This window comes from Gracilinanus agilis, chromosome 3, assembly GCF_016433145.1.
Source record: "Gracilinanus agilis isolate LMUSP501 chromosome 3, AgileGrace, whole genome shotgun sequence".
Classification (NCBI taxonomy): domain Eukaryota; kingdom Metazoa; phylum Chordata; class Mammalia; order Didelphimorphia; family Didelphidae; genus Gracilinanus; species Gracilinanus agilis.
The window spans coordinates 584,162,658-584,175,765 of record NC_058132.1 but is presented as its reverse complement, the minus strand read 5'-3'; positions in this window follow the sequence as shown (position 1 = coordinate 584,175,765).

Below are 13,108 nucleotides of genomic sequence, written 5' to 3'. Positions count from 1 at the left end.
GAAGGTAATTACATCTTGAAAAGACAGTATAAACAATTAAGACATATCAGTCCTGAACATATATGAACCAATTGTTATAGCATCCAGATATTTTAAAAGATAAAGTAAAGGATCTTAAGAGGGAAATAGTAAAACTATATAAGCGGGGGACCTCAACCTTCTCTTATCAGAACTAGATAAATTTAACCAAAAAATAAATAAGAAAGAAGTAAGCGGAGGAAATTAAATTATAGAAAAGTTAGATCTGGAAAAAATTGAACAGGGATTAAAAAGGAAAATACCTTCTTTTCAGCATCATGTGGTACATATACAAAGATTGACCATGTACTGGGGCATAAAAAATCAAAACCCAAACTAGAAAAGCAGAAGTAATAAATGCAACATTTTCAGATCATAATGTAATAAAATTATAATTTTATTTATAAATTTATAAAATTATAAGGGTTAATAGAGAGGTAAATTAAGAATTAATTGGAAATGAAATAATCTAATTCTTCAAAACCAGTAGGTCAAAGAACAAATTTAGAAACAATCACTGATTTCATTGAAGAGAATGACAATGAGGAGACAACATATCAAAATGTATAAGATACAGACAAAGCAATACTCAGGAGAAAAAGTTATAACCCTGAGTGCTTATACAAACGAAAAAAGAGAAGCAGATCAATGAATTGGGAATGCAATTTTAAAAAATCTAGGAAAAGATCAAGTTTAAAATCCCCACTTAATAACTAAATTGAAAATACTAAAAATCAGAGGAATTCTGGGTTAAGATGGCTGCTGAGTAGAAGCAGGGCACTTTACTCTCCTCACCACTGAACACCAGCATACCTTCTAAGGACAAAAAAACCAAATCCAGAAGAAAGAAGGGATCCCACAATGTGGCACAGAATTGAAGGTACTTGGGATTTGGGCATTTCCATGCAATAAGGGGGGGAGGAATAGCTCCCATCAAAATGTGAGCTGATCAACCCTCCCCCAACCCAACCACAGTCAGAGGTTGCTCACCAGAGTTAGAGCAAGCAGTGGTACAAAATCTATCGTCTTGGCAGCTAACTGGCACCAAAAGGAGCTTGCTCCTGAGAGCAGCAAGTCTTGAGACACCAAGAGGCTAGAGAATGGCAGACCCTGGTCATGGGAGTGGAGCTGAGAGAGTCAGCAGACAGTGGAAGTAGCTCAGGCAGCTGAGACTCAGGGGGAGAACCTCATGTGGAGGAGCAAGCATGGGCCAATTTCCTGACTCTGAGTAACTGACTAGGAGCACTAGGGGCTTGACCATGAGAGCAGCTAGACTACTGACCCCAGGAGGCTGGGGAGCACAGACTTTGGGGGCAGGAGTGAAACTGAGAGGGGCCTCAGACAGCAGAATACTAGCAGATAGTGAAAACCAGGAGATTCACAAAGTAGCCTCAGGCAAAAACTGATCCTTAGCTCTATAGACAGAGCATCTGCCTGCCTTACTCAGACTTCTGGAGGAGAAAGCATAATGATGCCAAGCAAGGCCCAAGAAATAACCATTAAAAAGACCAAGAAAAAAGCATTAACACTTGATAACGTTTCCACAGGAAAAAAACCAGAAAGCAGAGGAGGACAAGCAATTAAAGACATCCAAACCTTCCCCAGAAAAATGAAAATTGGTCACAAGCTCTTGAAGAGTTCAAATCTGAGATCATGAGAAAGATGGAAGTGATCTGGCAAGAAAAGTGGGAAATAGTTAAAAAAGAAAATAATAGTTTAAAATGCATAATTTGGCAATTGGAAATTGAGGATCAGAAATCAAATGTAATGATAAGCAAATTGAAGACCAGAAATGACCAGCCAGAAGCCATGAAGAGCCATATAGACCAGACTGAAAAGGAAAATCAAAAAGATTATAGCTGAAAACCAGTCTTTAAAATCTAGAATTGGGGAAGCAGAAGCCAATGATCTCACAAAACAGCAAGAATTAATAAAGCAAAGTCAAAAGACTGACAAAATAGAAGTAAACATGAAGTATCTCAATGAGAAGATGACAGATCAAGAAAACAGGTCTAGAAGAGACAAGTAGAAAATTATTGCTCTTCCTGAAAAATCACAAATAGAAATCTAGAAATCATACTACAAGAAATTAACCAAGAAAACTGCCCCGATGTCCTTGAACAGGTGGGCAAAATAGACATTGAAAGAACCCATGGAACACTGCCTACACTAAATCCTCAGAAGACAACACCCAGGAATGTAACAGCCAAATTCAAAAGCTTCCAAGTTAAGGAGAAAATATTACCAAAGGTAGAAAGAGACAATTCAGATATCAAGGAATACCAATCAGAATGACCCAGGATCTGACAGCCTCCACACTACAAGATGGCAAAGCTTGGAACATGATATTCAGAAAGGCAAGAGAATTGGGCCTACAACCAAGGATCACCTACCCATCAAAATTGACTATATACTTCCAGGGGACAGTATGGACATTCAACAAAATAGGGCATTTCCAAGTATTTACACAGAAAAGATCAGGACTAAATGGAAAGTTTGATATCCAACCACAAAAACCAAAAGAAACATGAAAAGGTAAATAGGAAAGAGAAGGGAAAGAAAGAAAACTCTTATTTTTAAATTTGCTTCTTCAAGTGTGGGGAGCCATAAAGAAACAGTATTATCTGTAAATCCCATCAGAACCAGCTATAGCTGATGATTATAACTACTTTATGACTCCTCTCATTATTAAAAGTTTTCCTGTGTAATAAATTACTTCAATTTAAAAGAAAGGGAGAATATGTGGGAAGCCATTAAGAGAAATAAAAATCACAAATAGATATTTTTATCTGGACCCCATCAAAACAAATAGCCCAGCATAGCTGTGTATTAACCCTTCTACTCTAATCAGAGTAAGTCTGGATTGGGTTATGTAAGATAAAAATCTGAGATTCCACTTTTGACTCTTTCATGTTTCACACCTTTCCTTAAATGGCAATTTAGTCTTACTGGAAAGCTTTCGGCTCTCAGTAAACCAGCAGTCAAGAGGTTAACATTCTTCCCCTTTGGTCAGGAATGCAACTGCTTGGCAAGCAAAGGCCAAAACCTTAGCAGGGGAATTTTGCACAGGTTCAGAATAAACTGCTTGGTCTTGAAAGTAGTCAAGCCAATAAATTCAGGGCCTCCCCTTCCTACCAAAATATTCCCAGAATTGGCTTGGTGATAACAATATACCTGAAAGTTTAGCATTGGTTCTTATCTACACCTTGAAGCTTCTAAGGCCTTTTGTTTTGTCTATGTTAAAAATACAGCTCTGTGTAGTTGTGAAAAACTTTCCTTGTGCTTTTGGATGAAAGTGATCTCTATATTTAAGGGCTTCAATAAGATCAAATTATTTGTATTCCTATATGGAGAAATATTATGTGTAATTCTAAAAAAAATGTACTCACTATTATATTAATTAGAAGAATTAGTCATAAGGAGAGGTTGGAATACTAAATTGTCAAAGATGATATGGGGGTAAGAAAAAGTTGGGGGAATAGAAGATGGCACCAAAAGAAATTTGAAGGAATAAGAAAAATAGGATAATCTATACCACACAAAGAGGGCATGGGAAGAGAAGGGTATGAAAACTATTACAAGAAGGAGAGGAAGAGAGCATTAATAGGAAATACTTAAAACTTACTCTAAGTGGAATTAATCCTGAGAGGGAAAAGTAGCTAAATACATTGGGATATCAAATTCTACCTAACCCTTCAGATAAAGTCACATGCGATAAATCAAGAAAAGAAGTGGGGTGGGGAGTTCATAAAGGGAGGGGGAGAGATGCAGGAAGGAATTCATAAGGCCTAAAAATGATTAGAGGGGAATAAAAAAGGGAGGAGGTGGAAAGGGAAGTAAATCAAGGGAAGGGACAAGAAGGACTGATTTAAAACAAACCACTGGTTTAAAGGAAATAGCATAAGAAGAAGGGGTAAAACTAGGAGAGGATACCAAATGTTGGGGAATATACAGCTGATAATTATAACTCTCAATGTGAATGGGATGAACTTGCCTATATCATAAAACAGAATCAAATAGCAGAGTGAATTAGAAAACAAAATCCTACCATATGTTGTCTAGAAGAAACACACATGAGGCAGGTGGACATACACAGAGTTAAGGTCAATGGCTGGAGAAAAATCTTTGGGTTTCAAATGAGAAAAATAAGGCAGGAGCAGTGATCATAATTTCTGACAAAACCAAAGTAAAACTAGATCTGTATAAAGAGATAGGGAAGGTGATTACATCCTGATAAAAAGGCAGTATAGACAATGAGGAAATAACAGTACTCAACATGTATGCACCAAATGGTATAGCATCCAAATTTCTAAAGAAGAATATGGCAGAGCTCAAGGAGGAAATAGATAGTAAAACTATACTAGTGGGAGACCTAAATATTCCTTTATCAGATCTAGATAAATCAAACCAAAAAATAAATAAGAAAGAGATAAGAGAGGTGAATGAAATCCTAGAAAAATTAGAGTAAATAGATATGTGGAGAAAAATAAATAGGGGCAAAAAGGAATACACTTCCTTTTCAGCTGCACATGGTACATTCATAAATATTGACCATGTACTAGGGCATAGAAATATGGCAAACAAGTGCAAAAGAGCAGAAATAATAAATGTAAACTTTTGAGATCATAATGCAATAAAAATAATAATCAGTAAGGGCCCATGGACAGGCAAATCAAAAGCTAATTGAAAATTAAATAATATGATTCTCCAAAATCAGTTAAAGAACAAATCATAGAAACAATTAATAATTTCATTGAAGTGAATGACAATGACTAGCCATTCTACCAAAATCTGTGGGATGCAGCTAAAGCAGTATTCAGGGGGAAATTTATATCCTTGAGTGAATGTATTAAATTAGAGAGAACAAAGATCAATAAATTGGGCATGTAAATCAAAAAACTAGAAAGGGAACAAATTAAAAATCCCCAGTTAAACACTAAATTAGAGATTATAAAAATCAAAGGAGAAATCAAAAAAATGGAAAGTAAAAGATCTATTGAATTAATAAATAAGACTAGAAGCTGATACTTTGAAAAAATTAATAAAATTGACAAAGCACTGGTCAATCTAATAAAAAAAGGAAAGAAGAAAACCAAATTGACAGTATCAAAGATGAAAAGGGAGACCTCACCTCTAATGAAGAGGGAATCAAGGCAATCATTATAAACTATTTGGCCCAATTATAAGGCAATAAATATAGCAATCTATGGACGAATATTTACAAAAATATAAATTGTCTAGATTAATAGCAGAAGAAATAGAATACTTAAATAATCCCATAAGAGAAAAATAAATTGAACAAGCCATCAAAGAACTCCCTAAGAAAAAATTCCCAGGACCAGATGGATTCACAAATGAATTATATCAAACCTTCAAAGAACAACTAATTCCAATACTATGCAAACTATTTGACAGAATAAGCAAAGAAGGAGTTCTACCAAACTGTTTTTATGACACAAATATGGTACTGATCCCAAAGCCAGGTAGATCAAAAACAGAGAAAGAAACTACAGATCAATTTCTCTAATGAACATAGATGCAAAAATCTTAAACAGAATACTTGCAAAAATACTCCAGCAAGTGATAATTAGGATTGTTCATTATGATCAGGTGGATTTATACCAGGAATGCAAGGATGGTTCAACATTAGGAAAACCATTCACATAATTGACCATATCAACAAGCAAACCAACAAAAACCACATGATTAACTCAATAGATCTGGAAAAGCCTTTGACAAAATACAACACCCATTCTTACTGAAAACACTAGAAAGTTTAGGAATAGAAGGGCCTTTCCTAAAAATAATAAATAGCATATATCTAAAACCATCAACAAACATCATCTGCAATGGGGATAAATTAGAAGCCTTCCCAATAAGATCAGGAGTGAAGCAAGGATGTTCATTGTCACTTCTATTTTTTAACATTGTACTAGAAACACTAGCAATAGCTATTACAGAAAAAAAGAAATTGAAGGTATTAAAATAGGCAATGAGGAGACAAAGCTATCATATCATAAAGATGATATGATGGTCTACTTAAAAAATCCTAGAGAATCAACTAAAAAGTTAGTGGAAATAATCAACAACTTTATTAAATTTGTGGATACAAAATAAACGCACATAAATTATCAGCATTTCTATATATTTCCAATATATCACAGCAGGAAGTTAGAAAGAGAAATTCCTTTTAAAGTCTCCCTAGACAATATAAAATGTTTAGGAATCTATCTGCCAAGACAAACACAGGAATTATACCAACACAACTAGGAAACCCTTTCCTCACAATGAAAACTAGATCTAAACATTTGAAAAAACATTGAGTGCTCATGGGTAGGATGAGATAACATAATAAAAATGACCATCCTACCCAAATTAATTTACTTATTTAGTGCTATACCTATCAAATGACCAAAAATCTTTTTATTGAATTAGGAAAAAACTATAACAAAGTTCATTTAGAAGAAGAAAACACCAAGAATATCAAGGGAAATAATGAAAAAAAATATGAAGGTGGCCTAGCAGTACCAGATATTAAACTGTACTATAAAGCAGTGATTATCAAAACAATATGGTACTGGCTAAGAGAGAGAAGGGAGGATCAGTGGAATAGACTTGGGGTAAGAGACCTCAGCAAAACAGTCTACAATAAACCCAGAGAACCCAGCTTTTGGGACAAAAACACACTCTTTGATAAAAACTGCTGGGAAAATTGGAAAAAAATATGGAAGAGATTGGGTCTAGATCAACATCTCACACCCTATACCAAGATAAACTCAGAATGGGTAAATGACTTGAATTTAAGGAAGGAAACTATAAGTAAATTAGGTGAGCACAGAATAGTATACTTGTCAGATCTCTTGGATAGGAAAGATTTTAAAACCAAGCAAGAGTTAGAAAAATTTACAAAATGTAAAATAAGTAATTTTGATTGCATTAAACTAAAAAGTTTTTGTTCAGACAAAACCAATGCTACCAAAATTAGAAGGGAAGCAACAAATTGGGAAAAAAATCTTTATAACAAAAAATTAGAAAAAGGTCTAATTATTCAAATATACAAGATGCTAAATCAATTGTACAAAAAATCAAGCCATCCCCCAATCAATAAATGGGCAAGGGACATAAATTGGCAATTTTCAGATAAAGAAATCAAAAGTATCAATAAGCACATGAGAAAGTGTTCTAAATCTCTAATAATTAGAGAAATGCAAATCAAAACAACTGAAGTTTCACCTCACATCTACCAGATTGGCTAAAATGAAAACAGTGGAGAGTATTGAATGTTGGATGGGATGTGGCAAAATTGGGATATTAATGCATTGCTGGTGGAGTTGGGAATTGATCCAACCATTTTGGATGGCAATTTGGTACTATATTCAAAGGGGCTTAAAAGACTATCTGCCTTTTGATCCAGTCATAGCACTGCTTGTTTTATACCCCAAAGAGATAATAAGGAAAAATACTTTTACAAAATATTTATAGCCGTGCTCTTTGTGGTGGCAAAAAATTGGAAAATAAGAGAATGTACTTTGATTCGATTGGGGAATGGCTGAACAAATTGTCGTATCTTTTGGTGATGGAATACTATTGTACTCAAAGGAATAAAGAACTGGAGGAATTCCATGCGAACTGGAATGACCTCCAGGAATTGATGCAGAGTGAAAGGAACAGATCCAGGAGAATATTGTACACAGAGACTGATACACTGTGGTACATTTGAAAATAAAGGACTTCTCTAATAGCCGCAATGCAAGAATCCAGAGCAAGGCTGAAGGACTTATGAGAAAGAAAACTAGTCATATTCAGAGGAAAAACTGTGTGAGGAGAAAAAACTGAAGAAAAAGAACTGCTTGAACACATGGGCTGATGGGGATATTATTTAGGATGTAGACACTAAATGATAACTCTAGTCCAACTATCAATAATATGGAATTAGGTCTTAATCAATGATACAGGTAAAACCCAGTGGAATTGTGCATCATCTAAGGGGGGGTTAGAGGAGTTTGGGGGAAAGGGTAAGAAAATGAAACATGTAACTATGGGAAAATATTCAAGAGAAAAAGAAAAAAAAGAAAAAGAAAATACCAAAAATCAAAAGACAGATTAATAAAATTGAAAGGAAAAGACCTATTGAAGTAGTAAATAAGACTAGTAGCTGTTTCTATTAAAAACACATATAATAGATAAAGTATTGGTTAATTCAATTTAAAAAAAGAAAGAAGAGATTTGAATTACCACAATCAAAAATGAAAAGAGTGATTTCACATCTAATGAAGAAGAAATTTAGGGACATGAAAAAGAATGCTATCCACCTCCAGAGAAAGAATTGTTGAAGTAGGCATTTAGATGAAATAATTTTTTTTGTTCATTTATTTGGGTACATTTTTTGGGTTTTGGTTTTATAAGATCATTCACTTACAAAAATGAATAATATGGAAATATATTTTGCATGATAATACATGTATAATCCAGATTGAATTGCTTGCTAGGTCTGTAAGGGTGAGAGGAAGAACATTTTGCATCATATAACTTAATAAAACTTATGTAGAAATTAGCTATTACTTAAAATTTGAAATAAATAAATGAATTAAGTTATTAAAAATAAAATAAGTAACAGAATTCAGGAAACAGACACAACTTTTTGTAGATGATATGATGATATACTTAGAGAACCCTGCAGAATAGACAACAACTAAACAAAATAATTTAAAACTTCAGTATTGTTTCAGGTTACAAAACAATTCCACACATAAAATGTGGATTTTAATAAGTTATTATACAGTTTACTTTCAGTTCTTTTTTAAACTTTTATTTTTCTTCTTAAAATTAATACTGCTTATTAGTTTCAAGTCAGAAAATGGTTAAATGCTAAGCAACCGTGATAAAGTGACTAGACAAAGGTCATGGATAAGAAGTATGGAGGTCAGAATTGAGCCCATTATTTCTTATCTCTAGGCCTTGCTCTCAATATAATAAGCCACTTAACTGCCCCTTATTTTCAGCTCTTAATAGATATACAGAATTTTAGGATGAGAAGTTATCTTGGAAACTACCTATTCCTTCCTATAAGTGACTAGGAATTTTTCCTAAAGCATACTTAAGAAAGGAGTCATTCAATATTTTCTTAAACTTGGTCTTTGCTATGGAGTTCATTTTTTGTGCTGGAAGTTTATTCCATTGTTACATGATGTGAATTGACATTTGACCATTTAAACCATTCATAGCAATGTTTAGTGATATAAAACCCAATAAAAACAACCCTCACTCTTCATCCTTCCTCTCTTACCTTCTAATTAAATGTATTCATATTTGTGCATAGCTGCCATAGATGGTTATCTGTACCCAAAATTGAGTAATGGGAAAATATTGTGTTAGATCATATATGCGAAATTTATGTAGGACATATGACAATCCCAATGTCCTCAATAAAACAAAAAACTAGAAATTAAAATGAACAGAAATATGTAGTCCCAACAATTAAATTTAGGCCAAGAGCAAAGGAAATGATGGAGTTTATGATTCTTATACTCCTAGATAATGACTGGTGCTGAAAGGTTACGTTTACTCAGGGTCAGTGATTCAATATATTTCAAAGGTGACTTTTGAACACTATTATATCATGTGACTATAGAAAGGTTTAGTATGATTTAAGAAATTATAAGTTTTAGTTTTGTTTTGACTAACTTGAAAAATCCTCCTATGACAAAGACACATAATTTTGTTCATTTTAATTGCCTATTATGTGTCTGTCTATAAGAAAAATGTAGAGGATACAAAGACAGGCAAACAATAAATATTGCCCTCAAGCCAGCATTTGTTTGTTGATAATGATACTATATCAATATTTAAATATATAAAAGATACACACAGAGTATTAGGAAGAGAGGGAAAGGTATTAAGAGTTGGGGGTAGTAGTGTGTATTTCTTTCAAATACCTCTTTCAGGAGTAAGGGTTTTATCTGAGGCTTTGAAAGGCATCATGAAATTTAAGAGATAAAAGTGAGGAAAGAGAATTCCACAAATGGTCAAAAGATGGTACAAAAACATTGAAATGGGTGATATAATAAATTAATTCTTTTAGTAGTGTTGTCTAATTTTTAAAGAAACAAAATGTAAAATCATGCAAAGATTACTGGAAAGGCTCATGATTAGTCAATATTGTACAATACCAAGTGATTACTGATTTTTAAAAAATTCTATCTATTAACATAGAGGCTGAATGCACATTCAAGTATATCATTCTTCATTTTATTTCCTCCATGAATTTTTCTGTACTGTAAATGATATGTGTCTTTTTTACAACATGATCAACACAAAAATATGAATGAAATGATAATATATGTGCTATCTATATCATATTACTTGATATTCTTGATAGGGTTGAGAGGTAGGAAAGAGGGAGAGAACATGGATCACAAAATATCAGAAAATGTTTTTTAATTATATCAATATGTAAAAGATAGTGAAAAATAAAAATGAATATAGTTTAAAATAACTGTATGATTTAAAAATAATGTAGAGTGGTCATGTGATAAAGCAAGCTGGGAATGAAGGAAAAAAGGAAGCATGGAACTAATATTTGAGTAGTCTTAGTGTGTGACTTTGTGTAACTCATTTAACCTCATTGGAAGGCCCATGTTCTTCCTCTACTTAAAAAATTACAGTGATTCCCTATTGCCTTTAAGTTCAAATAAACTTCTCTTCTTTACTTCTTTACAACTTAGTTTAAAACTATAATTTATCTTTGTAAATAACACTTCTCATGTGATCCAAGTACACTGACCTCCCTGCTTTTTAACACATGATACTATCTTCCAACTCTGTTGCTTTGTACTGGCTTATATGTTGAGCTAAAATACACTATTCCTCCCATTTATCACAGAGAATCTCTCTCTCTCTAGGATAAACCTTAAGTATCAATTTCTACATAAAGTCATCTGATTATTCTAATTTCTAATATCTTCTCTCCTAAATCACATTGCATTTATTTACTTTTTATTGTTTTGCATTTGTTTTCATCTTGCTTGATCTTTAAACCTATGTTAAGTCATCTGATTATTCTAATTTCTAATATTAAACCTTAATAGTTTAAAACTACAAAGATTTTTGGCACTGTTTTTATTGCATAAAGACAGACAAACAGATAAACATAGATAGACAGATAGACAGACAGATAGAAAGATAGATAGATACATAGATACATAGATACATAGATGACAGATAGATATTCTCCCTCAGGAAAACTGAAACATTTTCAAATAGTGATTCCTTTTTCCTATTTGTATTCCCTAGAACTTAGTATAATAATTGTTAGTTGATTTAATGATTGATTAAGTGAGTTTATTTCATTATCTCCTTTAATGTGCTCCATATCTCTAATGACCAATGATTCTGTAGGCTAAAGAATAACTTTTCATATTTTTTAAAAATACAGGATCTTGGGCAGCTGGGTAGCTCAGTGGAGTGAGAGTCAGCCCTAGAGACAGGAGGTCCTAGGTTCAAACCTGGCCTCAGCCACTTCCCAGCTGTGTGACCCTGGGCAAGTCACTTGACCCCCATTGCCCACCCTTACCACTCTTCCACCTATGAGACAATACACCGAAGTTAGGGGTTTAAAAAAAAATACAGGATCTTGGGGGCAGCTGGGTAGGTCAGTGGATTGAGAGCCAGGCCTAGAGTCGGGAGGTCCTAGGTTCAAATCCGGCCTCAGACACTTCCCAGCTGTGTGACCCTGGGCAAGTCACTTGACCCCCATTGCCTACCCTTACCACTCTTCCACCTATAAGTCAATACACAGAAGTTAAGGTTTAAAAAAATTTAAAAAATAAAATAATAAATAATAAAAATACAGGATCTTATGCATTAATGTTATTTTTATCCATTGTACATACACACTTGCTCATAATTATTTCTCTTTGGTATAATCCTTTATTCTAACCACAAATCTATGAAACAAAATGATAATGCCCATGTGACTTTAAATTCTTCTATCAGTTTATGCTTATTCAACTTAAATATCATATTTAAACAAGCAATGAAACTTAAAAGCATGACTTTTAATGGTGGATGTAACTATATTTCTTCAATACATATGTTCTAATGCATGCATATTATTGCTTATATTATTTATTTCCTAATGTTTGTCAGCAGAATTATGAGAGTTAATATTTATTAAGTGTTTAGGTGGAGGTTCTCTCTTGGTTTTCATGACAGATATGATTTAATTTCTCTACTTTGAAGTTTCTCTTCATATTGTTCTGAAAAACGATAAACAGATTTTGTAGAGAACTCATGTGCCATTTTCTATGAAATATAATGAATTGGTTGGTTTCAGAATATGACATATCCCACTTTTAATAATACTACAAATCTCAAAGCAATAATAAAATCATCTATTTTTATAATTCTAGTATTCTGTCAAGTTTTACTTTGAAAAGCAACTTTTGGGGGCTATCAGTGTGTAAATTGCTTACAAAAGTAAATTCCAAGTAGACTCTTCTTTTTCTCAAGGTACTTACAATCAGAGCACATAGAATTGTCAAGGGCATACAGTTCCTCTGTGTCTAAAAGCCAAAGTGAATTAAGAATTCCCCAAGTAGATTTTTTATTAAGGAGTTTTTAATTCTTTTTAATCTTTCTATTTTTAATATGTATTATTCCCTTTCACACAATCTATGGTCCACCAACTAGCCTTCATGGTGGTCCTCATCTCTTATAAAATCATCTCAATGGTCACTATGGGGGAAATTGGAATGCCTGTTCTTCATTGCTACTTCTACATTCTCATTTTACTAGCATCACTCAGGATCCTCTTCTTCAGGGTTCATATTATATAAATTTATTAACCAAATCAGGTACTAATGAATTATTAACCCAAAGGGCAGTGATAGAGAACCTAGAACCTATGGCACAAGGGTCAAATATGGCACATACAGCCCTCTCTGTGAGCATGCAGCTGCCCTCCCCCACTCCAGAGTTTGTTACTTTGAAAGGCAGAGGGATTCAGGTGGAGCTGCTGCCCTCTCCCTCTCCACTGTGTCTGAGGACATTTTTTCACGTCACCCAACCCTTTGCCCAGCAGTCCAACAGG